The 26623-nt window shown below is 40.1% G+C and overlaps 1 protein-coding gene across 3 annotated transcripts in view; it reads right to left on the reverse strand.

Moving 5' to 3' along the window:
• RARB (retinoic acid receptor beta) overlaps positions 1-22079 on the reverse strand; it is a 324032-nt gene extending 301953 nt beyond the window's left edge. For 2 of the 3 annotated variants that reach the window (XM_061362674.1, XM_061362668.1), the window contains exons 1-2: positions 22005-22079; positions 12128-12222 (exon numbers count right to left, since the gene is read on the reverse strand). The gene's annotated coding sequence lies outside the window, so the exon portion shown is untranslated. The remainder of the gene's footprint in view (positions 1-12127; positions 12223-22004) is intronic. The other variant, XM_061362669.1, reaches the window with a different exon arrangement.
• Between the last annotated feature and the right edge of the window lie 4544 nt (positions 22080-26623).

The raw sequence follows: 26623 nt of genomic DNA on the forward strand, positions 1-26623 counted from the left end.
CATCAGCTGAGGCTTTGGTCTAATCACCAAGCACACACGCAAGTATCCCTACTGAATATGTGCTTTCTGAATGGGGCTTCAGGCACTTCTTGCATGGGAGATGCAGAGCTCCTGCTGAAAACAGAAGCGTATGTATGCCACATGAATGATGAGATAATGAAGATGCTAAAACATTACAGAAATACCTGAAGTAGAGTTCACATCCCAAAGCAGGCAATCATCAGTGGATTAGCATGGGTTCTTCTACACCCAGTTAGGAGAACTGATTGGGAACAAAAGTTTATCAAAAGTGAAAGGTGTGATTTAAAAAGAAGAGTGTGCAATACATTTGCAAAGATGTTTTTTCTTTCAAATCAATTAAAGAAAATCTTTTAATAGGCCTAATGTAATCCAAAACTTGAGGGTTTTTTTCTCTCATGTTATATAAAATAAACCTTACTTTTACTTACTTCTTATCTCTGGTCCTGAGCAACAGGACCAGAACAGGTCTGCTGTTCAAAGCAATTTTCACACTTCAGGACACTGACTTTGGCCTAACTGAAAGGAAATGCTGCTTTCTGATATGATGAATTACCTTTTCGACATCACAAACAGGACTGTTGCTTTTCTCCAAACTCAAGCTTTATTTCATGGTCATTTTTATCAAATCAGTGTTGGTGGTGATACATCAAATACTTAGAATTTCAATGAAATTGTCATTATGAAGGTTTTAAGACTTCAAATTTTCTGTTTGATTTACTCTGCATGTGGTTTAGTCTTAACGTCTTTCCATAATGTTTTGTCAACTCTCCTGGGTAGTTTGCAGTAAGGCTCAGCCTTCATGGCAGCTCTGCGCCCAAAGTGAGACTGGGGTACAAGATACTCTCTGCTCTCCTGCTTTCCCAGTGGAGAACACAGTGCGCTCTATACTTGTAGTTTGATTCTGGGCACCATCCAAGTTTTGTGTTTATATCATCCAGTGGGTGGTTTTGTATTTTGTAACAAGTTGAAAAGGTGAACAACCAGTTGGCAGCTATGCATTGATAATATTATGGTTTTAGACAAAACATACTAGTTTCTAGTTATACAAACAATATAATTATATTATAAAATTCATCAAAAAGCACAATAAAGACACACACACTTATATAAAGCATGCAACACAATAATTAACAGTATTCTCTTATTACATCTAATCACATCGATTGCCAAGAGCAGCAGTTAGATACAAAAGTCAGACCAGGTATTTGATCTTTTAAAAATTTTATCTTCCAAATGATGGTACCACTAGTAATTCCTTACATAACTTTATACATTTTCTTCTTCTCAAAGAGCCCTTCCTCTCTTCCTTTAACATATTAATTCACTCCGTTTCAATATTCAACAAGAGAACACTGACTGCAAGAGTGCCTTTCTAATAGCTCATCACTTACGCATCTGTACTGTTCTGCAGAGTTGATGTTGAAGCAGTTTTCTGAAGCTACCACTTTAGAAAAACTGTGAACAACTAAGAAAAATATGGTTGCATAATTTTTAACAAAACAATATGGAACCTGATGCAATGCATTAATGGTCCATAATATTATTGAACAAGACTACAAGGGAGACACTTTACTCGCACTTGGCTTGTCAGACAATTACTCTCTGGTACTGTAATACTTCATGTGCATACTTCCAAGGAAGACTCATGAATGCACAGGTTCATTAAGGGAATGAGAGAATCGATTGTAAAATGGAAAAGGCCGAGTGAGGTCATATTTCAAAGAGATGAATACGGTACACTCCATTATGTTGTAATCAGCCTCTCTCTTTCATCCAAAGAACTGCAATAGTCTATCCTAATTTAAAAAAATAATAAAAAAAAACCAACCCAACCTCACTGTCTGCATGGTACCTTCATCCCAAATACAGTGAAGAATTCAAATGTGCTGCAGGCAGTTTCCATTTACCATGGTCTTTGCTGCAGACAGCATTGATGTTGCTGACCATTTTTCTCCTTAATAAGAAAAACATTCAAATGCTACTAATATTGCTGCCTTGGCAAACCACATTTAATAGATGGGATTTGCCCTGTACATGACATAGAGAACATCAATCAAGGCTGAATTTTATTTCAATTTATTATGGTTGCTGTCTAAATGAAAAAATGCTTATATCGTTAAAATGTCTTACAATATAAATGTGCAAATGATGTAATCACCCATTTTGTGAGAACATTCTGATTTTGATTAAAAAAATCTACAGTTGAACTTCTAAATATTTAATAAATGCAAAACCAAAAAAACCACAAGCACATTAAGAAATGGCAGTAATTGGTATCTGGTGTAATATCATGCATTTGTGCTTGATAGCTTTTATCTTTAGAATATGAGTTTATAAGGTATTCTTTTAAAACTATAAGAGCTGCATTTTTATTAAAATCATCCAGAATAAATTACTTTAATCTTGACTCCATTCAGGACGCTTACATATGTGGGTTTTTTTTCCAAGTCCTTTGCTTGCTGTTGCCAGCTGTTTCCAGATTCTAAACCTGGTAGTTTACAAAAGCCTTGTAACCTTTCCCAGCTAAGCAGCAATGGACACCACACAATTACTAAGAGTGACAGAGAACAGCACGTTGTAAGGAAATAGACAATACTCAATTTTGTAATTTATTAGAGTGCACAAACCTCTCCTAGTTGCAGAGACAGAATTTAATGGTCAGCACAGTCCCGGTGGAAGACACAACCAACTTCCGCAGGAGCTGGCTATGATGATGGCTCTCCTAGCTGCTGCCTCCAGAACTGCACAAAACAATGCGCGCAAGGGAAAGGCCATGCTGTGGTAAGCATTGTAGATTGCCAGGTCAACCCATTTGTACTTAAGGCTCATATACTCTCTCTATATTTTTAGCATACAACTATTATATCAATACAATACTTTCCGCAACAACAAAACAACAAAGAATTTTCTACCAGAAAATAAGAGTTTAGTATGGATCTGTAGGCAACTTCCTCATGTTTTCCTTACTTGGACAAAGGTACTTAAAACTGAATTTGGATGCAACAAGCAAAAGATTGAACTCAAATCCAGCCTCTCAGCACATACAGGAAACCATGACAAGATATGATGAACAGATGGGTTGTATAGTTACACACGGCATCACTTAGTGATGCAGTTTGTCAGGTAACCACCGCTCCTGCACAAGTCCCAGCACCTTTTATGAGAGAAGGTGGCATGCAAGGGGTTTTGCCTTGCACTACATTTTATCATAGCCAAGAACTAAAGAGCAAAATGGATAAATAACGGGAAATTAAAGAAGTGCAGGAAAGCTACATGACAGATAAATGGGATTTTTCTAACATTGCATACAGTAAAGTTTGCCAGAATGTGTTGAAAGAAGAGACAGTTAAATCACATCCTGCTGCAGCTGTCCAACTTTATAGCTAAAATGTTCACATTAATTCCATTAAACAATTAGAAAAGGAAATCCAAAATATTATTACAAATATGTTGGCTTAACACTGGTTTTTTTTTTTTTCAGATTTAGTAACAGATACACTATTCTCAACCTCAAAGGATGATAATTTTTTTACACATAGTGGGTATTCGCACCCTCAGGGAAACAGAGCAGTTGTCCTATGGAAATCTTAAAAAAATCTAAACTTCACATTTTTGACAGACATTTTAGAAAAGAAAGATACTCTAGTAGTTGTGGAGCTGACCTGTCATTTAGGGGGTCTCAATTTAATTTCCTTGTCTGCCAGACTTCCCTTCATAATCGAAGACAAGTCAAATTATTTTCCTTACCCTAGCTTTTCAGAACAGAGATGACCATTTAAGTACCTGAATCAAAAAAGTTTTAAACAAAGGGGGAAAAAATACCCCTTTCTTCTGTATTTTTATTTTTAACTCAGGTAGAAAGTCACTTGAAAGCTCAGTCTTCTAAAAGCTTTGACTGTATGCTGTTGCATATCTTGAAATCAACAAAACACACTATTTGTAAGTAACATGCCTTATATATAGCAGGATTTAGTGTCATTGGAGAGCCTCTTATTTCAAAAGCACTGCTCTGTGATAAGAAAAGATAGAGAAAAATGAGCACTAGGGAAGTTAATAAACAAAATGCATTCATGGCCCATTACTTCAAATAACTTTACTGTATAAATAGTCCAGTCATAAAATAATGGCCTCAATTAACATTTAATTCTCACACAATGCATTTGTAATATACTGCAGGGATTAGAAGTTCTGCATGAACATCACTATTCTAGAAGTGCCACAACTTACAAGAGAAGTACCAATGTATTTTCCACTTGGTTAAAACCAGTTCCTAGTCTTTTCCTACCCCGCTTCTCTACTGGACTTCCTTGTCCTTGGGAAGCAAGTGATGAGAATTCCCCGTGTAAATGCATGCTTCACAGCCCTTTTCACAAGGTGGAATGAAGCAAGTTCTGAGACACCCATGCTCCCATCAGCTGCAAAAAAAACAAGTAAAAAAGCAAAAAAGTTAGCACTGTCACTGCAGGGAACAAATACTTGAGGACAAGACCAAGATGACAGTGGAAAACTCTTTCTTACGTTACATGGACATTCTGACAGTGGCATGTACTACAAGAGCAGCTGCAATGCCTGTGACTTGATAGATCTAAACATCATGTGAAAGATCACCCCTCTCTCAGCCACTTTAATGTTTCCCAAGCTAATGCATTCTCTTTTAGCACAGAAAATGAAGTTAACGGGAAAAGAGAGTATCTTTGTAATAAGTGGTTGCTTTTATCCTGCAGCACAATGACTGAGCATTGATGAGATGATAGTCAATTAATCAAACACCAACAAAACACATTCTTACAATGACTGCCACATTCATGGTGTCATTTTAGAAACTGACTCCAGTACACAAAGATATTTTTTTTGTCCCTTGGGTTTGACCTGAATCCTAATGAAATTAACTGCTAGAAGAAACCAACCCAGTACAAGCTACCAGCTTTCAGGGCATGCTGCAAGACATGCTGAAAAAGCCAGTAAGTGTTCCCCTAGAAACCAGAAAGAAGGAAGGTCAGAAAACTACTGAAAATCTAAAATGGACCTCACTGCTTTGATGAAAAAGTGATGGATTAAAAATATATTAAGAGTTAGCATAAGATAGAGATCTAAATATAAAAGCCTGTCAGTAACTGTTATCCTCAAAACACATTTAGGGTCACATTAGTACTTCCACTTGTGGGCTCATCTAATGCATGAAAAAAACTAAACCAAGGAAAATGAAATACATGAAAAATGAAACTGCTTTTAAGCTATTATTTTCCTCACAAGTATTCTCTTATTTTAAACTTATTGTTAGTACAGGATGTTAGCAGCTGCCCCTAATAAGCTCTGCATATGTCCAAGAAAACTGCATACACTGACAAAGATGCCTCTAGTTTTGCACAACACATGGCTTTTTTATATGATATGTTCTTTCTTGAAAGCTACTCCCTCAGAAAATGAAAATTCAGCAGAATCTCTAATAGCTTTCATGTTTCAGCCTAATAGGTAGTGTGGCATTGCACTGCCACCCACCTTCACTACAATATTGCACAGCACATTTAACAGACATTTGCTTCCTTCACACAGTCCTTACGTGCAGCTTCTGGAGGACCTTAGTATTAACATTTAACAGAGTCTATGAGCATAAAGCACATTTATGAACACCTGCTAGAACATTTTATTTGCCTTAAGAGTTTTATTATAACTGTTCAATTTTCTTGCTATGCTTTATGGGCCAAATCCTGGGCCAGTTTTAACCTAAACTCCCTTTCACTTCAACAAGAAACAGATTTGATTGTATGTAGGTTTCCACAGAGATTCAGTACAGCTTTAAACAAAATGGGATTGCTGGTAAGCATGATACTGGACAATAAAAGCCAGTCCCTAGAAGAAATAAACAAAAGCACCAAACCCAGCCTTCAAACACAATTAAAAATAGCAACAAAAAACTAAACCTTACACCCACAAGTCTGTAACCTTTGTACTGCATTACAAAAACCTCACTTATTCTGAGGCTGGATGTAGAAGGAATAAAGGCATCCCATCCACTAAAGCCTATGGCCTCTGTGTCTTGGGGGATGTTCTACCAACAACTACTGCCTCTCAGATCACTTGTGGATGGTCCTGTCACCAAAATCTTTGTCCTCTTTTTTAAAGCCACCCAAGGCCAGAATCTGACCATGTCATCATTGATCTCTGCAAACATCCAGACAGCCACAGCCCTCCACAACACAAGACAGCGTGGAACAATGCACACAGAGCCAGAAGGTGTAGCTGGGAAACAGACCAAGGAAGATGTTGCAGAGGAAGCTACAACAGGAGTATACTCAGAAGATTTAACCTCATTTGAAAGTACATGAACATTACTTTGACCATTGCTACAGAAAGCCCTACAATTGTAAAACAGCCAACCAGTAAACAGTAAACAATATGGCAATGCCATTTCTGTTTCACACAAGCTTGACAGTAAATGCTTGATTCAATGCATACTATTAAGCCCCCCAAAATCTAAACAATTACAAACATGAAATTACAGACAAAATGATGAATGGCGATAGATGAAATGTTAACAGATCTAGCACCATACACAAAAAATCATTGATTTGCTCTGATTACTACATAGATGATCAGAGTGTATGAGGTCCTAGTTGCCTGCTTGCTCTGGATTTTTATTAATGCTTCAATATCAGACATCCAATTTGGAAATCAATGCTTACTTCATCATTTTTCTCTGAAGGATCCTATTATTCACAATTGATTTAACAGAAATGAAAGGCTTACCATTAACAAGACCCAGCTGCTGACACTTCTTAGATGAATTATTGAACTTCTGAAAGTGAATAACTTAACCATCACCAAGACTTATTGTCTGATGATTCTCATACCAAAGTCAGTGTACTTAAAGTTACAGAACCAAGTAGCAGAAAGTAGCTTCTCTGCCACCTCCTTAAACACTCATCATAAACACCAACTAAAAATTAAGATTTGCAAAGATACAAAAGGACTTATGCACCAAATCCAGCTAGTAGGAGCTTAGTGTCTAACTGCCTTTTTACACCCTTAGCCTTCATCTTCTAAAACTCAGAAAGACACAGGTCATTTCAGGCTTCAGAAAAAGAAAATCCAATTTATACCAAGTTACACCTTTTGCCAGTATGATTACTACAGTTGAAGATCCCTAGAGCTGGCCGTACCCTGCCAAAAAGCCTACATAAGACAATTATTAATTCCCTTTAGGTACAAAATTAAGATCCATCTTATGAATTGAGATTAAAAGTAACAAATATTAGACAATTTCAATTAGAAGTAGTACTACAAATCCACCCCAAAAGCAGTCTAAATGTTCAAAACGGGAGGCTTATGTTTAAGATCTGCCATCTGAGCTAAGGGTCTGTCTGCTCAGAACATAAATCCATCATGCCCATTTTCCAGTCTATGAAGAACTATGCATTGCTCACGGTGAACTTAACTCCTCATATAAGGGCTTTTATTCTGCAGATTACAACCTGATCAAAAGTCCAGTACCAAGAAAGAACATGTTGGGACAGGCAGTCCATCAGACCAGCCTGTGTTGTAATCCTAAGAATAATCAACTTCAGCCTCAAGCACTATGCATTCCCTAGCAGCTACACTGTTAATAACGTTTTCCACGAATCAGCACTGAGAAGAGGTGATAAAAATCTTGAGTGTCAACAGCGTAATACCACCCAGCTGCACTGAACTACAAACAGTTTACTGCCAAACACGCAAAGAGGTGGGCTGAGCAGTATGCCATCCTTAAGCCACGGGTTAGCAGGACCACAGCTGTCTAGTGATGTATCAAGAACAACTGTTCAGCTATCAAAACCAGTGAGCATTTCAGGTCTTACTAGACTTCTTGCTAGGCTGCACTACTTGGCTGAATATGCTTTCAAAAATGCTTTAATGGCAGCTGCTGTCTCCTTTAGCATTCATGACACTTGCGGAGCTCCACTTCATTATACTACCTCTGTAACTGCCCTGAAGACTTTAGCTCAAGACCATGTTGAGACTCTAGATACAACGCACTCATAGTCACAAGATTTAGTGGTTGACTTGGCAGTCCTAAGGTAATGATTGGACTTGATGATCTTAAAGGTCTTTAACAACCTGGTTGATTCTATGATTCTGCAAAGTCTCTTGGATTTGTAACACAGGTTTCTGCCTTCCTTTTATGGTAGAATGATGAAATGACATACCTATCATTTTCACACAGGCTCTAATTCCACAACTGCCCCAAAATCACTAAAGCTTCTTCTTAAGCTCTCAATAGATTTGACTGCTTCAACACTGCTGGAGGCAAAACATCTGGGCCTTTTTACTAGGGCTACTGTCTGAGGAAGGTACTCTTCGGGCAAACCAATTTCTACTCAAGTACCATATTTCTCTTTCCCAAATCCCTCCATCTGTTTTAACCCCTATCATTCTGGAACTAGCTCTTTAAAATTCTGCTTACATTGGACAAAAGGTTTAAAAATTAAGGAATAAGGGACAGAAAGAGGCTCTGACAGACAGCCTCCAAGCTCACAAGTCTTACTGTCTTAGGAAAAGAAGCCAAAATAATGAAATTATGATTAAGTTGAAAATTTTTAGGAATCTAAATTTTTCAATCATCTGCCTCTTCCCTATAGAATTAACACTTCTGAAATGGAGAATGGCTGGCTGTAACTGAAGTCTGGTTGAATTTGATATCTGCATAAACTAATCTCAGCAAGTAGGTTATAATAACTTTTTTTAAAGAGACATAGATGTTGGCAGACTGCCTGCCTTTCTTGCACTCATTTTTTCCAGTATTTCTCATATTGTGAAATACCTCTTAATGCTATAAACACAGAGCAGATTGCAGAAGTGGTCCTAGTGGTTCCAATGGGAATAACATGGTCAGAATCTGGTATTCAACAAAGTTTCCATTTCCACATAGGTTTCATTTATTTTTCAGTTTAAAAATAAGACCATATTTTGGCATGTAACTGGAGCTGCTCCTACAACGCAAAAGAAAAACACTGCTGGCAAGCCTCAAAGCTGTTCCAATACAAAACTGTGTTGGCAGAACTTCTAGAAAACCTTTTGACAAGAGGCAGAATTTAACATCAGCATAAACGGGAGAAACTTCACCAAAATATATCACATTACACATGCTTACTTATTGCAGGTTAGAATCCACATTAAGTTTACATAATGCAAATATAGTTAGCTGACACAGAATTTAAAGGCTGTTGATCAAATTCTGTTTACCTTCTACTTGTATATGTTAGCTTTGAATTCTATGATCATTCTTCTGTGAATGATCTGGTTTTCCTCATACACAGATACTACCATGCTATTTTCCAGATACCATGACCATATCACACTCCTGTCTTTTAATGTAAGAGTTATTCAGTTCAGGTGCCCTATCGTTAAGATACAATGAAATTACAATTACAAGTCTATATTCCTGCATCCACTATAGGCACAGAAGAAAATAAATCTGGCATAACATAAATCTGACATTTCACAACATCTGAGGGTCTGATTTTGCAACCTATTTTCTAAGATACCTTTCTTGCATGTCATATCCAAGGGGTTTTTTTAGAGCATGAATAAGTCTTCCAATGTCCAGCAGTGCTCCTTTAACACCAATCACAACAACATTTGATTCTCAACTTCACTATAGAACAGTCAACCATGAAAGCATTCAGGTACCTGAAGGTAGGTGCCCATGCCCTTGGATATCCATGATATAGCTGGATGATGGATGTGACAAAGAATTTACAAGGTAATCTGCACCATTTTAGATCAGCTGTTGAAAGCAACTGAATCGAGTCCTTCTTGCCAGAGAGGAAAAAAGCTGTGTGATAGCAGTATCAGGCTGCTGAGGTAAGTTTGAGTTTGAGGAAAGGGTCAAGCACAACCCTCTTTTACCTCCTGACTGGGAAATGCAGACTGTTCTTACTGTGAAAGCAGTGTCTAACAGGAACATTAAATCAGCTATCACAGGCAGTGTGGAAGCATGACAACAAAAAACCTAGCATTTTCCAATGGGTACTGTTTCTCCCCTTCTTTACTGGTTGTGTGATCATAGCTTTGAGAAGCTGCATGATTTTGGCAAGATGACAATTTTTGCCTGATGAACACAGGTTAGATAACTCAATTTTTAACTTCCGTATCTGATGAGATCTCAATAGAATTTCATTGATTAAGAAAAGAAAAAGGCATTTGAATTATTGAGAATTATCATCTTGCTAAATATCAAGATCTGCTGCAAGCAAACAAGGTGAGAGATCGTCTCAAAGAACAAGCAATATGGAGCTTAAATATATAAGCATTTCTAAACCCAAGCTCTAAGAACAAGTTACTTGCCCTACAATTGACTTGACCTTAAATGCAGTCATTCTAGTATGGAGTTGAAAAGCTCCAATGTTTTGTTTGCTGGGGGTTTTGTTTGGCTTTTTTTGCTGTTTGTTTGTTTAGATTGGGGTTATTTTTATTTCTTTAACTGTGTTTTTTTTTTTAACCTGTTACACTGTTACTGGGGATAAAAATGACTTACAAATATAGACTGGATTTATTTACCTTCAGATTCTTATGAACTTGTACCCAGTGTATCACAACTCACACACTGCTTCAAATAATGCAGTTAAGCACATTTGCAACACTTTACTGCAAAAGTCAATATGCCCACACATAAGGTATCTTTTTCAATAAAATATAACATCTATTTTGGACATTTATTATAAATTATCAGTGTAGTATGCCTAAGAACTGGTGTCTCAAAAATCACCACATCTTCAGGAATTTAAGGCCAATTTGCCACTGAGTATAGCAAGGCGTGATAATCATCTTATTATTTCCACTGTGGAAATAATGTACTACATATGTTTCAAAAAGACTGCTTTTTGAAAACAAGCAGTCTCTTTCTTTCCATATATTACCAAGTCTAACAGAGGCACATTTTTATTTAGGCTAAATCATGCCTTGTGGGACATGCTTATGAGGTAGAAAAGAGGACATGCAATTGGCATTTGAGACATATTGCCAGTGCAAAGCTGCCAAAAGCACACAGCAGGGAGCATGTTTTGGCTATCATGAGCAGAATAAGCATGCACTCCTTAACCACTGCCAGCTGGCATTTGTTTCCAAATACAGAACGCTCACTAGGCAGTTTGGAGACTGGACATACTCCCAACCTTAAACTACGCTCCCATAAAAATGTGCTGCTGAGATACCTCATTAAGCATGCATGTCTCCTAGCTTACTCCAAATGAGAAAGACTGAATGACACAAAAATCATACATTTCTCCTTAAGCACTTTATGTACAAAAAAGTATTTAAAATATATCCTAACGTACTCTAGTGCTTATAGCAAGAGGGAGATTTTAAGAGTATTGGAAGAAGATTCTGCCAACATCTCATGAAGCAGAAACATTCTCACTACTCCATTATACACAGACGGAGAAAGTGAAATCCAGAGTCAGAGAGTACCAAGAAAGCACAGCGGTGAACAGCAAGTGTGGCTGGCACTGTGATTATGAACTATACCATCACATTTAATACAACCTCTAGCAATCCTCACAACAGACGCTCCTTGCTTTATGTGCTGGGGCAGATTTGCGGGTAGAAGATTAATGTCCCCCTCCATCTGCTAATGACTATATAGGTCCCCTGGGCTTTGCACCAAGGGTACTTTGCCCTTAGGATGAAACAAGAAATGCGAATTTGTGCTCTACATGTGCCTAATACTTCCAGCAACACTCCCAATTGCTAAATGTATATTATTTCAACTTTTATCTACCAAAAACATATTTTGTGATGGCAGTTCAGCTGTGATTCCAATTAGATTTTCAAAGACATCAGTTAAAAGGAGAACAAACCAACAGGGGGGCACTTTTCACTTTTAAAGTGCTTACCTGATACAGCCTGCATTGGTATTTTCCCTGTGAGCACTCTATTCATTAACTCTTCATTACATTTTCAAAGTGATTCCACTCTTTTGGATTTCCCTTTCTCTACCACTGATAGCCTGCTGCCATGGACCAGGCAACTTTGAAGGAAGAAATGTACCAGAGACTGCCATGCAAAAGAAAGGTCACTAATTAAAGCCTTCATTTCCTTCACAGGATTCTGTGAGTGGATTTTAACTTACCCCTGTAACTGTACCTTTCCTCCTGAGAGCTGGAGGCAAATCAGAAGGAGCTTGACACCAGTGCAATCTTCATGGACCAAAGCCAGTTTGACATCCTGGAAGAATTAGGGAAACAAGCAGTTACAAAGTGAAGAGTGAAGGAATAAGGCAAACATTCTCATCATCAGAACAATGATAGTCAGGGGAAAAATCAGGGAAGATCTTAATGCTCTCTCCAATATCCGCAACTGAGAAACCAAAACCAGAGTGTTGCTTCACTGTAAGTCTCTGAATACAGGTGTCTCAGATTCGTGACATGCTTCCTTTCTTCCTCTTTCCACTGAACACCCCTATCAATTGCACCACTGACCCTCTCCTTAGCTCCAGCTCAAGGAACAAGTAGGCGTCCTTGCCAAAATCATCTGTGAGCACCCAAGGGAATTCCACGGCCAGTCAACTGGTTTTGCACTAACACCAAGCATGCACAATTAACTTCCCCCAGTTTGCTCAACATAAGTTTGGAAAAAGTTAAAACCTGAAATACCTCTGCAGCAGAACCATCAATACAAGAAAACTCTATCCCCTTTTTAAAAAAAGAGAAATGTGATTTCAGTAAGGTGACTGCTACCAATCCTTTCGATCCAACTAGACACTTTTTCTGCCAACCCACTCCTGCCCAACAAGAAAAGCAGGACAAAAGAGAAAGCAGTCAGAGAAAAAGAAAGAAAAACGGAATTGCTCTGTACTGCCCTTTTTCATCTTCAGCAGATAATTGCCTGGTCTCAAATAGACTCTACCAGTGTACAGAAACTGCAGCCACAATAGACAATTTGTTTTTCTCTCTCACATCAGCAGTGCTATGGAACAATGAGCATTGAACTAACAAAGTGTTTTGCCTATCCAGCCCTTAGTACTCATACTACTACTTTGAACACACTTCGCTATTGGCTTTCCCAATCAGGCTATACTCTAAATCAAAGATAGACATTTAACATTAGTGAAATTAGTTGCAAAACCCAACCAAAAACACAAGCCTGATTATGCGTAAAAGAAGCAGATCTACCAACAAAGCTACTGCTATATCACAAACTTGTTAGAACCAGCAGAGCTGCTCCCAGATTTCTGATCAGAATCTAGTGAAACTTGGCCTTTTTCTTATGCTTCCTCAACAACGCATGCATTTCAGCTTTCATTTAAAATGACAAAAATCACCTTTCCCTTTAATGTGCACAATGCTTGAAAACACATCCTGAGTATTACTTAAAAACACAGAGCAGCTAAAAGGGATTCAAAATTGCTAATATCCCCCGATTATTAAGTCACTCTCAGGTCCTTCCGGAAGACTTGAAAAGCTTGAATCTCAACACTAAAATAAAAAAATAAAATAAACTATTAAAGATATTAAAAACAAAAGCAGGATTCAAGGAAGGTTTCCCTTCCCTGTTGCGAGTATGAGGTAGTGTATCTCCTGCCCAGTACCCTTTTGAGCAAGGAACAGCCTGCTCTCCCTGATGGGCCTCCTCAGTTTCCATTCTGTGGCCTGTACAGGTAGTTAGCCTCTGGAGAGAAAAGCCACTGAAGTCTATGCATCCTCCAGTGCACCAACAGCAATCACTCAAGCTTTTATACAAGCCCATTGTACTTCAGCACAAAGGCCACACTCAATCTGGTCCACAGAGAAAATACAACAGCCTAGATTGATAGTATCTACATATACCACTGATGATTACATTTATATATATGTCTCAAACAGCCTTTCTTGAAAAGCTGAACAAGAGTCTTAACTCTTAAAACTGAATCACAGCTAGCATATTTAACTCAAGTACTGTTAAAAGGCATTTAACATTTTTGGGGGGAGCAGGGAGGTTACTGTGGATACATTTCTCCCTCCTTCCCCCACAAGTAAGCATGTCTGCACACTGACATGCTGGATAACAAATAAACTCATTCTTCGCTACTGAATTTTCCAATTTGAATGTACAGACATCAATACATAAAGTCCATGTTACTTTAGTGAGATACTGCCTGAATGACTAATGCTGGTGGAATTACAATTCATGTAGCATAGATTATTTGATAATCACCAACTCAAATAAAATCTAAAGTCTCAAGGGGACTTCTGGTGATATCATTATGACCTCACACAAATGTCAAAGACAAGTAGTACTGATATTTTGCCTTGGCACAAAGTTAGCTCAGGGAAATATGAAACAACTCTGAGAAAAACAGTACATCTTATATTCAAGCTGTATATTACAAAACCCAAATGCTCAAGTACGATGCCACAACTAACACTGGTGAGTCACTCCATCAACAAAGAGTACTCTTGTCAGATCAGGCCCAAAGGACATCAACAATCAATCTTACAGAGCTCCACTAGTCACTCTATCAAAAGGGGGTTTTATTACACCAAACTATAATAGCCATTTCAAATTTACTATGCGTTACATACCTTCCCAGGCTTGTGAGGAACTCACCTGTGCTAACCACAGCCAAGTGCAGCAAAGACTACCACTTGACATGCCTTACATTTATTTGTCAGAGCTACTGTCAACAGCAAGACTGTGACTAGTCAGGGCAGCAGCACAGTGCAGAAGCACTTTGCCCCACAGAAAGTTTAAAATTGGTCCTTCTGCATGTCCTCTTTACAAAATCATTTTCATTGCAAATTATGTTGACTATGAGTACTGTACAAAGGGATCCTCTGATCCTGCAATGCACAGCTGTTCCCTCCCAAGAATATAATTAAAACAACTATTTAGTATAACTCTTATGATACTTATTTTCCTCTGTGGGAAACCTTCTTACAGAATCAGACTAATATAGGCTGAAAAGGACCTCTAGAGGTCATATTCGCCAATTCCCAGCCAAGGCAGTGATGATTTCGAAGTTATATCTTGTTCAGAGTCTTGTACAGCCAATTTTTTAACCATTTTCATCATTAATTTGTTTCATGATGCCCAGATGGAATTTCCCAATTTCCATGTGTGACAACTACACCTCGACCTTTCTCTGTGCACTCCAGAGGAGAGTACCTCTCTCTGTTCCATAACACCCATCAGGAAACGGAAAGCAGCAAGTCACCTTCATTTTCTAATCTCCAGTCTGGGTAAACCCAGATCACTCAGCATCCTCTTGTATACCACATGCTCTAGCCCCCAGTCACCTAAGCATCCCTCCCCTGGGCTCTCTCCAGTTTGTCTCTACCTTTCTTGCACTGGGGACCAAAGACTGGACACAGCATTATTCCAGGACAGCCCTGTCAAAAGCAATAGTCCCATTCCTCAAACAGGCGGGCACACTTTTGCTAATACAGCTCAGCATGCCATTATCCTCTATCGCTGCAAGAGAACACTGCTGACTCTGATCTAATGCTGCTTTTTAATCACTGTATACTTTTATTCCTACAATTCACCTACCGTAAGAATAAGGGTAGAAATAGAAGAAAGCAAGCGATTTGCATGATCACCAAATACCCCTTGGGCAATACTACAATATAAGCAAGAAACTAACATTGTAGCTAATACTGTTAGTGTAAACTTACAAAGGAAAGAAGTGGGGCATGATTTTACAGCCATGAAGGTCAACCCAAATTTTACATTAGAAAGGACAGCAATATCCCACATATGAAGCAGTGAACTTGCAAATCAGTACAGTAAGCCTGAAAAGTTTCTGTCTTTTTCTGCTGAATTTTTAAAGGAAAATATTTTAGGTAACATCTACTGATGACTGAAACAAGGTGGCTGCTCCATGTTAATACTGTTTAAAATACATATGAAAATGCAATAAAGTCTTTCACATATTTCACCTTGATCATGCAGCACTGCTTTACAGTCCCCTGACATATCGGGCACCATCAACTACCTTACGTTCTGCTCTCAAAGCAAGTTCTCCTGAGGACAACCTCAGAAGAGCAGCACAAAGGATTTGACAAGTAAATGCACTGCTTCATGAGTAGCATCTCAGATCACCTAAACACAGATCGCTCTGGAACAGCCTTTTTTTTTTTATTTTTTTTTTTACAGTGAGCAAACAAAGAAACATTTAAAGAAAATTAAATGTGGTTTAGAATGCTGCTATACAACTTCCTGCAGTTGATCCCAAGAAAAATAAAATCCACATGATCTGTAACTCCCTTTGATTGTTCTTTGAACTCGAGATTGAAAGCTTTAAACATCAGGATTTTCTTATTAGTTACTTCTAAGATTTTTGCTAAATTAAATTCCTGAATAGCATCTAACACTAAAATATTTCAATGTGCCAATAACATGGGCTAAAATACCCTCTCGAAGAAAAAACATTTCTAAACATTATTTTGAGATAGCTTGTACTGCATTACTTTGATGTAATGAGCAGTACTTGCTACTCACTTACCAGCACTAATTCCAAAGTATCCACAGAGAATCTAGGCATAGATCAAAACACATACAAGAGGAAGGAGATGTGTGAGAAAGAAGATGCGTTACATGGACTGATCTGTTGAGAGCAATCTTGCTTGCCTGTCAGTGTAAAGCATGCCCTCACAGGGGGTTAATCAGGTTTCACTCAGAGACTCAAGGAAGGCAGCTTTCTATACACCTTTGGAGGATGCTAACCATATGCGAGAATGGGTTCAATAAAGATTCTATTTATCATTTATTTAAAGTTTGTCTTTTATTACTTTGCTACATATTGCTGCTGCCTGGAGCAGGTTTTTCATATTTACTTAGGAGCTAAAACCTCCAGAATCACAACTGTCAAACACTCCAACAACAACCAGCAGCCCTGGACCTTAAGATTATAGAATCATGGAATCACAGAATAGTTAGGATTGGAAAGGACCTTAAGATCATCAAGTTCCATCCCCCCTACCATGGGCAGGGACACCTCGCTCTAAACCATATTACCCAAGGCCTCGTCCAACCTAGCCTTGAACACTGCCAGGGATGAAGCAGTCACAACCTCCCTGGACAACCTATTCCAGTGCCTCACCACCCTAACAGGAAAGAATTTGCTCCTTATATTCAATCTAAACTTCCCCTATTTAAGTTTTAACCCATTACCCCTTGTCCTACCACTACAGTCCCTAATAAAGAGTCCATGCCCAGCATCCCTATAGGCCCCCTTCAGATACTGGAAGGCTGCTATGAGGTCTCCACGCAGCCTTCTCTTCTCCAGGCTGAGCAGTCCCAACTTTCTCAGCCGATCTTCATACAGGAGGTGCTCCAGTCCCCTCATCATCCTCGTGGCCCTCCTCTGGACTTATTCCAACAGATCCATGTCCTTTTTATGTTGAGGACACCAGAACTGCACACAATACTCCAACTGAGGTCTCACGAGAGCAGAATAAAGGGGCAGGATCACTTCCTTCGACCTGCTGGTCACACTCCTTTTGATGCAGCCCAGGATACGGTTGGCTTTCTGGGCTGCAAGCGCACACTGAAGCTGGCTCACGTTCATTTTCTCATCAACCAGCACCCCCAAGTCCTTCTCCACAGGGCTGCTCTGAATCTCTTCCCTGCCCAGCCTGTAGCTGTGTCATACATTATGTCATACAAGTTCAAAACCTGCCCCCATGGCTGCTGAAGAAGTTCCACACAAGAGCATAAAATATGCTTTAAGACTGAAAAATGGACATGGAAATATTTATACACACACATATACTCATTTTTGTATACTGTAAACAGAATTCTGCATATTATAGACATATTCAAAGTAAATAATCCTTCAGCAATTTAATAACAATGACAGACATCAGGTATCTGTAATATTCTGTATCCATGATGGAAAAGCCATGGCAAACACACCAGAGCTGTTGTATGGTGGTAGTTTTAATGCTGTCTACCTAAACTCCCCATGCAAAAGTGGCAGACAAGACGTAGCACTGCACCAGAAGTAAAATGGAAATCAGCGCCTCTCTGAAGAGAGATCCCTCTGCCTGTACACAGCATAAAAACACACACATCAGCACAGGACTCAACTCAGGTCTGAAGTTCCACACACAACATGGAAAGGTTTTGCCATCGCTTGTCTAATAAGGACAAAACCCACTCTATGCCCAGTTTTTTTAACAACTCCAAGACTGACACTTTTACTTCTTCAGGTTTGGGGTTTTGCTTCTCTCTTTGTCCTATTCTCTGTTTAGCTTGGAGAGGACCTCCAGAGTGTTATGCTAATTAGCACAGATGGCATGCTATATTAAAAACAAAAATAGCCAAAAAAAAAAACTCTAATGAAAAGGAAAACTGAATGAGCTCAAGTGCATTTCACCATTTAATTACTACTGGCATATTTCAATTGTATCTAAGTAATTTTAATTCTGACCTGACTAGCAGACTTGCCATAACTGCTGAGAAACAAAGTCATAAAAGTTAGACATGCGATATGACAGGGTCTACTGCCCTACACACTTGCTATAAAGCACTACAAAAATGTATATGGCTGTAATCAAAGCTGACAATAATACGCTCACTCTGTCAGGACAAAAGAAAGGTGAAAAATACAGAAAATTTAGGCTGCTGTAGAAAATAAATCCAGAATCTCCAAAGTATTACTTTAACAAACTACATAAATATTTAATAAAATTAAGTTCTTTTTGCTTTCAATAACAAGACTAGCTCCTAAAAAAAATTAAAAAAAAAAAAAAGTAGAATAGAAATTTACCTATATGGAATACAAATTCTCTGCACTTCCCTGTATTTCATTTGGCTTTTTCCCAGTGGGCCTAATTCTAGGGTTTTATGTCTGTACGTCCTACATGTTCAGCATTTTCCAATCTATATACCTTGAATACGAACTAAACTATAGATTTCAGAGTTAAATGACTTTTCAACTCTTAAAGATTTCCCAGTATTGCAGCAAATGGAGTACTGTGAATTACTTTGAAGGAGGGAAATACAATTTAACTGACATTTCATCAGTATCTTGGGACTCAAAGATTGTCTCCTGTAATACTGAATATTTAATTAGAACACAACCTACAAAGAGGCAAGATTTGACACAATTTTTTCCCCAAAGTCCTTCCTAAGCTTTAACAGTAGTTTGCACTTAAAATATGCATTTTAATAGACTCTGTTGTTATAATTAAGGAATTTCAATAACTACTGTCTCCCCTTAATATATAAACAAGGAGAGGGTCAATGATATCGAAAGAGAACATACTCAATGCCAATAACTTACAGAGTTCAATGCTACAAGATATTATGGAAACTACAAGTTATTAAACAGGCAAGAATATATATTAAAACCTTACGCATGAAGTAACTACTAGCTAAGAAGGGTTAGAAGAAAATTCCACTGTGACACACAGCACACCAAAACTGCTCACAATAGTTGGATGACACCAGACCAGCTTTGTACAGCATCCCATTAAGGAATGGCTACTTTTTTAAATCATTGCTAGTAACACATACTTGGAGAACTACACCCTAGGGTACAAAAACCGTGGAAAATCAGAACTTTAAAATACTGGTGTTTCATACAGCAGTTGGCACAGATGTGGTTGAACCTGACTGCAACTCTGATTTCACACATGTAGCTCTATAGAATTCACAGGGACTTTATTCATACAACATACCTCTCCTGCCATATCCATATGGACAGAACTGTGAAAGTGGATGATCCCTTTCAGACACATCTGGCTCACACTCCTGCTATACACACCTGTGGGCACCTCATAACTAGGAATTCTCTAGAATAACTCATTTCATTATAGAGGAACATGGATATGTGAGAATACTGAGCCTTCTACACCTCGCCCACACTAGAGACCCATTAGCCCTGAAACACGCTACTGTCAATAAATCACTTTTACTACAGATACAAACAAAACTACTATAGCAGAAAACCAAAAAGGCATCACGGTGAAGCACTCCTTCATGGTGTCACTCCTTCTACCTGGAGAAAACCTGATTTTCGAGTATAACAGAGATGCTTTACCATACTGCTACTGGGGTGACTTAGCCTGAAAAGGCAAGTGGACTGCAAGACCCCCCAGTTCTGCAAGGAAGTGCAGAAGAGAATCAGACAAGATGCAAAGTGCAACTGACCATCTGCTTTGGAGCCAATTCGCACATAGTCATAGAATAAAAAGAACCCACATTGAGGGAGATCCTGTACTGGTAACCACTCACGTGTACTAACACTCTCACACTACTATAGAAAGACAATACTGCAACCCTTCAGTTAGCAAAATGTATTTCTCTGGAAGCTTACCCATACAAAAAGCTGAGGACCAACCTTCTCTGATCATTAAATCAGGCTCAGACAGACCCTGCCACATCAAGCCCATGGCTTGGTTAGTATTTTAAATCAAAAACTGTCTTTCTTGGTAAAAACCAAAGCACACACCAGCTCTTATTTCAAGAGCTATATTATTTTCAGTTTTGCTTCCAACTCTTCCCAAATGACATAACCAGAACTGTAAACCAGTGATGTCCACGTAGCAACTTCCACCACACGTAACTGGTCTAGGTTTACATTGTCACTACTTTACCCTAAATCAGCTTCTCCTACACAGCACAGGCTCTTGAACTAGGTATTCAATTCCTCCAGTTAATCATAATGTTATCTATAATTAACCTATGCTTCCTAAACTTTCTCATGAGAACTCTTCCAAGAGTCAGAGCTGAAGAACAGTTTCAGTCAATTTCCTCTCTTTGGGCTGCTGCTGTGCTGTCCTGACTGGCATTCTTTGGATACAGCACAGTCCTTGGGCAATAGTATTTTGTGTTCCTACATTAAATATTTTGCTTTCAGGAGCCATGTCGTTATTACCTATCCCTCTTCAAAGCATTAAGTTAGACTGCATTTATCGCCGATGATTAAACCCTTCATATTGTGTTACACATAGCTTGCTAAAATGCTATTAAGCACGTCTCACCTAAAGGCAAAATATCAACGCTATCAAACCCAGCACAATTCTGCCACAGATTCAAATGACCAAACTGCCATTCCCAATACAAACAACAGCGTACAGATAGAAAACATCAAAATTGCATAAACAGCATTCACATTACCTCCTTGTATCGGCGCCTGCAACACGCAAGGCACATTGCTGAGCCCTCACATCGCGTCTGCTAACGATGTATCTATCCCTGACTCGCGGGCGGCAGCAGGGCTCCCGCAGACCCTCACACAGCCCACCCCGCTCCCACAGCGGGAATCCCTGCTCCAGCCCCGCGCTCCCAGCACCGTCCCACATCAAGACACGAAGGTGCGGTGGCTGGCAAAGAGGATTTCGCTCCCCGAAAGAGCAGGAGGGCCACCCTGCACTGCACGGCTTCCCGGCCATGTACCGAGTTACTCAAGTAAGCAACTATCCTACACGCACGGGGATGAAGTAGCCAGCTAAAAGAAACCCAGTGCACACCGCGACTCTCTCTGCGTTGGAATCTCATTCACCCAAGCGCACCCCGGCTGGGATCCTGCTTTCATCCTCTGAGCCACTTTTTACAACAAGCGCTGCCAAGACCCATTAGCTTGTTTTAATGAAACTAGGTAAACATTAGGTATTTTTGCTTGTTTCCCGCTAGGATAACTACTCGTTGATGCAAGCGGCGGTAAACAGGACAGCTAACGGTAGCTCAGCGGCAGCCGCAGCAGTTATTCTACCCCGGTTCGGGGCTGTCAGGGTCCCGAGCACAGTTCAACGCTTCCTAAGCACGACTTCACGCTATATCGAATCACTCCCTCACGACATCTCGGGTGCGCTTTTGTCTGCGAAGCAGAAGGAATAAGGCGCGCAGGCACTAACGCGAAGCCGCTAACGGGCTCAACACGGAGATAACCACCGCGCCGCCGACCCAAGCCAACCCCGTGCAGGTACGAGCCCAGACACGCGCGGGAGGGGCTCACGAACGGACAGCCGGCCCCACACTCCACTCCCCGCCTCCCCCGTTACCAGCCGGCCCCGCTTTACCTCCGCAGCCTCCCGCTCCCGCCACCGCCCCGCCAGTGCAGCCGGCAGCGGCGGCGGCAGCCCCCGGCCCCCCCCCCCCCCCCCCCCCCCCCCCCCCCCCCCCCTGGCGGGGCCGCCCCGGGCCGCCGGGGGCTCGCGCGCCCCCTTCCCGCCCTCCCTGAGGGTAGCGCTGCCCGCCATTTTTCCCCCCTCTGAGGCGCGGTGGGAGCTCTGCGGACCCGGGACGCGCTCCCCGCATGCTGTCAGCAGCTTTCCGAACCTCCTCCTCAGTTCTGCGTACCAGGGAACAAGGGCACTGGGCGGGCTTCGCCCCCTCGCCCTGCAAGCCAAAGGTGCCGCCACAGCAGTTCTTTTTATTTTAAGTGCGCTGCCTGCAGCCTGTGGATGAAGTTTGCCCCTCAGCAAACTCGCAGCCTGGCACCCGCTTAGAGCACCTTCGGGGCTTGTGTGCCCCCTCCTGCCCTGGTGCTGGCGTGATTCCTGTGCTTTCTTCAGGCGCTTGGGCCCACAGGGAGCTCCAGGAGTGAAATGTTGCATTTCTCACTGGGAAGGAATCCCAAAAGAGGGGGAAAAGGTGTGGTGATGCTCTGGCCGGGACGGGAAAACAGCCACAAAGTCTCTATCTCAGCTGCCATTCATCTCAGCTTAAAGTCTTCAAGAGATACACAGGGGCAAAAATACGCTCTATTCAGATTTCTGACAGCCGTAATGAGCTCAAGGAAGAATTATGTAAACATTATTAAGTGTAATAAACACATGTCAGCATTAGGCAGCCTTGTGTTGAAATGTTGGTAAAAGCCACGGCTAGCGTTTTATTCATAATGTCTTTTTAACTCTGTGTAGCTGGTGTAATAGGCCCTGTGCTTTGCTGTTCCTCGATGGAAAATCGTTACCCAGTAATAGATGAGCCTGTTCAGAAGGAGAGCCACTGGGATACTGCACGCTTTCACTCATAGATGCTGCGTATGAGAGGAAGTGGCAGGAGGCCTGCCAACTTTCCCAATTTAATTATTAAGCTGTCAGTTCCTGACTCCTTGTTTCAACTTCCTGAGGCAACATCTGGCTGTAATAACAAAAATAAATAAATAACATAAAATCTGATCATTCACTCGGCAGCATTCTATTTGCAACGTTCTTTTTACTGCAACTTGCATGAAAACCTCGATACGGGGAGGATCTGGACCTGGCATCTCTCTGAACTACCTGTAAGTAAAGAGGAGCACTTTCAACCATGATCCTCAAGGCTCATACTTGAACCTTTCTTCAGCAAGTCCAGTGGTGTGCGTTTTAATCTTCCTAATCCTTCTTTTATTCATAAGAACATCAGTGTTTTTTTCACTGCGTGAAGCTGAATGATAAAACTTTGGGAGATAAAAATATAAAGTATTTTGCTAGCCAAGAATTTTTGCATTTTCGTCAAATGCTGCTTCACAAGGGTAATGTTGGTTTCAGAAGGAAAAAAGAAAAAAAAGTAAATCCATAAAGGATATCAGATCTAAATGCTACCAAATGTGAGCAAGTGAAATTTTAAAATACCTATGATGTGTCTTCTCTGGGTCTGTTTCATATGATGTGACAGCTTCAGCTCACAATTTGTTATTGCAGTGGCTTTTGGAAGTGTATGCCTTCTTTTTTTCATATCCTCACTCAAATATGCACACACTTACAAAAATATGTGTCTATATATGTACACATGCACACAGAGACAAATACAGAGTGACTCAGCTCTGCATTCTACTTGTTTAATCAGTTTTCAAAGCTCTCCTATTTAAAATGCCTGAAGCCACCTTTCCCACATTGCTTCTTTCACTGCCAGGGTGCAGAGCCTATGACAAAGCTAGGCAATCTATACTGCCTTCTTGTGGGTCACACTCTCTTAAATGCCTTCCCACAGGGCAGAAGGTCAGCTGTTCTGTTAATTCCGGGTACGTTGGACTTCAGCGCTGAGCCTGCACATCAGTTCTGGGGGGTCCTATCAGACCTTTCTTCTCAGTGGTTGCTTGGAGCTAAGGAAGGAGACGAGGATCTGGAGGCACAGGTCCTGCAAACGTCAGTGAGATGGTATCAGGATTCCTGGGGGTGGGTGACCACCATCACCCACGAACAGCATACTTCACTGTACAACACTTTGGTCTCTCCTATTCTAAGGAGGTGTAGATACTGCGATGGTAAGTATGAGTTGGGCATGTGTGGCCACAGTGCCTAATGCAGTACCTCCAAGCATGACTCTTAGTGCTCACAGAGAAAGCAGTCCTTCTATTCCATTAATTCTCTCCCCCATTAAGAATTTAGGTGTAGAGATAAGAGTTTGAAGTCAATGTTGGTGCCTTTTGGGCTTCTGTCAGAGGTTTGACGTTCATTCCTCCTTCCTCTCTCCCCTCAGAAATTTCCTTCCTCTCACACCTTGGAGGAACTTCTGGAACATTTTATTGATTTCTTAGATGTTCTCCACTGGAACTTCTCATAATTCCTGGCTTCCTAAGGCTCACTGGGTAGTTTTTCTTTTATATCCTCCTGTTCAAGTGGCAGAAAAGCTAACTATCCTGTCAAGTAGGGCAGCCTTCCTTAAATCATCAAAAAAACTCTGGATAATCCTTTCATACCTGTCTCCCATCTTCAAGTGAAATGCCTATACCTCTTAAGTCCTCATAGAAGGGGATTGAATACTTTATATAAATTCTATTCAAGATTCTCCTGTTTTCCCTACAGTTCATGAAAGATTAGTCAGACTCTTCCTTTACTGTAAAGAAGAAATAAAATAGAGCGAGGGGAGAATGTTGAAAGTGGATTTTCTGGTCTAATTGTATTTATCATTTTTTCTGCCATTAGCCAATTTCAAGGCATATGACCCAGATTTTATTTTTAGAAAATGTCACCTGGGATTAAAAAAGAAAAAACTAAAAAAGAGAATAACAACAAAAAAGAAAAAGAAAACCACAAAAAAAAACCCACAGAGCAAAACATTTCAAAATGCTCAGGACCAAAGCAGTGTCTCTGAGGCAGCAGCGAAGACTACACTGAATCCTGTGATGAGATGCAGCTTTGAAAACATCTGCATAGTCTCTTGCTATACAAAGTAAAGTAGTAAAATTTGTACTATAGGAAGAATCTGTACTTGTGTACATTAAGAGTCTGCCATCAATTTCCCTACTTTTTGCTTCCTTCACAACTTCTGTACCATATATGAATTCAGTAAAGAGGAAACTGCACAAAATGAGCAAATCCTTTACGAAAAGTAGGTTGAAGAACACTTTAACCCAGGGAATGTCACAATCTGCTGGTGAAGGTCAATAACATGATGGATAAGACTACAACAGATATATATTTACAAATGTGAAAGCAGAAATTAGGGTCTTCTTAAAAGCAGCAGCTGTTAATTGCCAGCCTCACATACAGACACACACTTTGAGAGACTGCTAATTAAGTGAACAAAAAACTAGAGGAGTTTCTGCTCCAAGTTACCTGCCATGGACCTGAGAGGTCAGGTGCAGGACTCTGATTCCTGAGCTGCATAACATAGGGAGGCAATGATACCTATCTGAAACAAAATTGCTTGTGCAGAAGGAACTTTTAACCAGGGAAAGTAGGATGTGCTGATCCCTTAGGGCCAGCATCAGCAGCTATTAAAACAAACTGACTGATGTCAGCCTCCCAGATATCTGTTACTGTATAGTCTGGAGACATCAGCTCATATAAAACTGCAAAATGCTTGAGACTCAGAATCTAAAATTACTTAATGAAAAGCATCATGTACTGAAAGGAAGAAAAAAACCCATCCTGCAGGATTTGCAACATCAGCTAGCAGGCGAGAGAAATCCAGAATCCCATTGAGCTTGGGGGGATTTCTGCACACTTATATGAACATTTGTTGCAATAGCCAGCACTCACCTAAGGACATGATATAAATCCCAAGGTAGTAGTAATAACAACTCAACCCCTAACAGTATTTCTTTTTTCCTACAAGATACTGGTAAGAAGGAACATGCAGTCTGTGGATAGAGTTTAGAGCACAATTTTTGTCTCTGCAATGCTTACTAGGTAACAGATGATATTTTACCTTTAGGGATTAAAAATAAAGCTGTGATGAAACCAGACCATCATGCAATAATAACTGATGGCGGCAGCTGAGATTACAGAAACATCTGCAGCTACAAATACTCAGCTGGGATTCCTTTAGGCTTCTGTGTATCACCTGGTCTTCTGTTATCTCCTTGGGAATTGAACTAAACAGCACATGGGTGCCATGACTTCTGAATGCTTGATAAAGGAAGTAAAAAATAAAGCTAAGGAAAAATCCAACCAGTATAATTGATATTGTAAAACCTCCTCTACTGAGCTTGATAATGACTTAACAAGGGCATGCATAAAAGACAAAGAAAGAAGGCTTAGAACAGCTAACCCATTTGTTACCTGAGAGTTTTCTTCAATGATAATAAGAAAACTGGGAGACGTAATTAGGTGCATTGTATTTGAAGAACTGCTTCTCAAGGTTCTTCAGGATGGACTGAGAGGGAGTATCAGGGAGCAAGTGTACTGATAAGACAATATGAAGAACATGGGAGGACCAATTGGTGGGAGTGAAAAGGGTTGTAACTGTCTAAGCAGCTGGGATGTAAAAC

The sequence above is a fragment of the Neopsephotus bourkii genome, unplaced genomic scaffold (genome assembly GCF_033783945.1).
Source record: "Neopsephotus bourkii isolate Nb327-2 ecotype Australia unplaced genomic scaffold, CSIRO-AGI_Nbou_v1 NB_1132, whole genome shotgun sequence".
NCBI lineage: Eukaryota > Metazoa > Chordata > Aves > Psittaciformes > Psittacidae > Neopsephotus > Neopsephotus bourkii.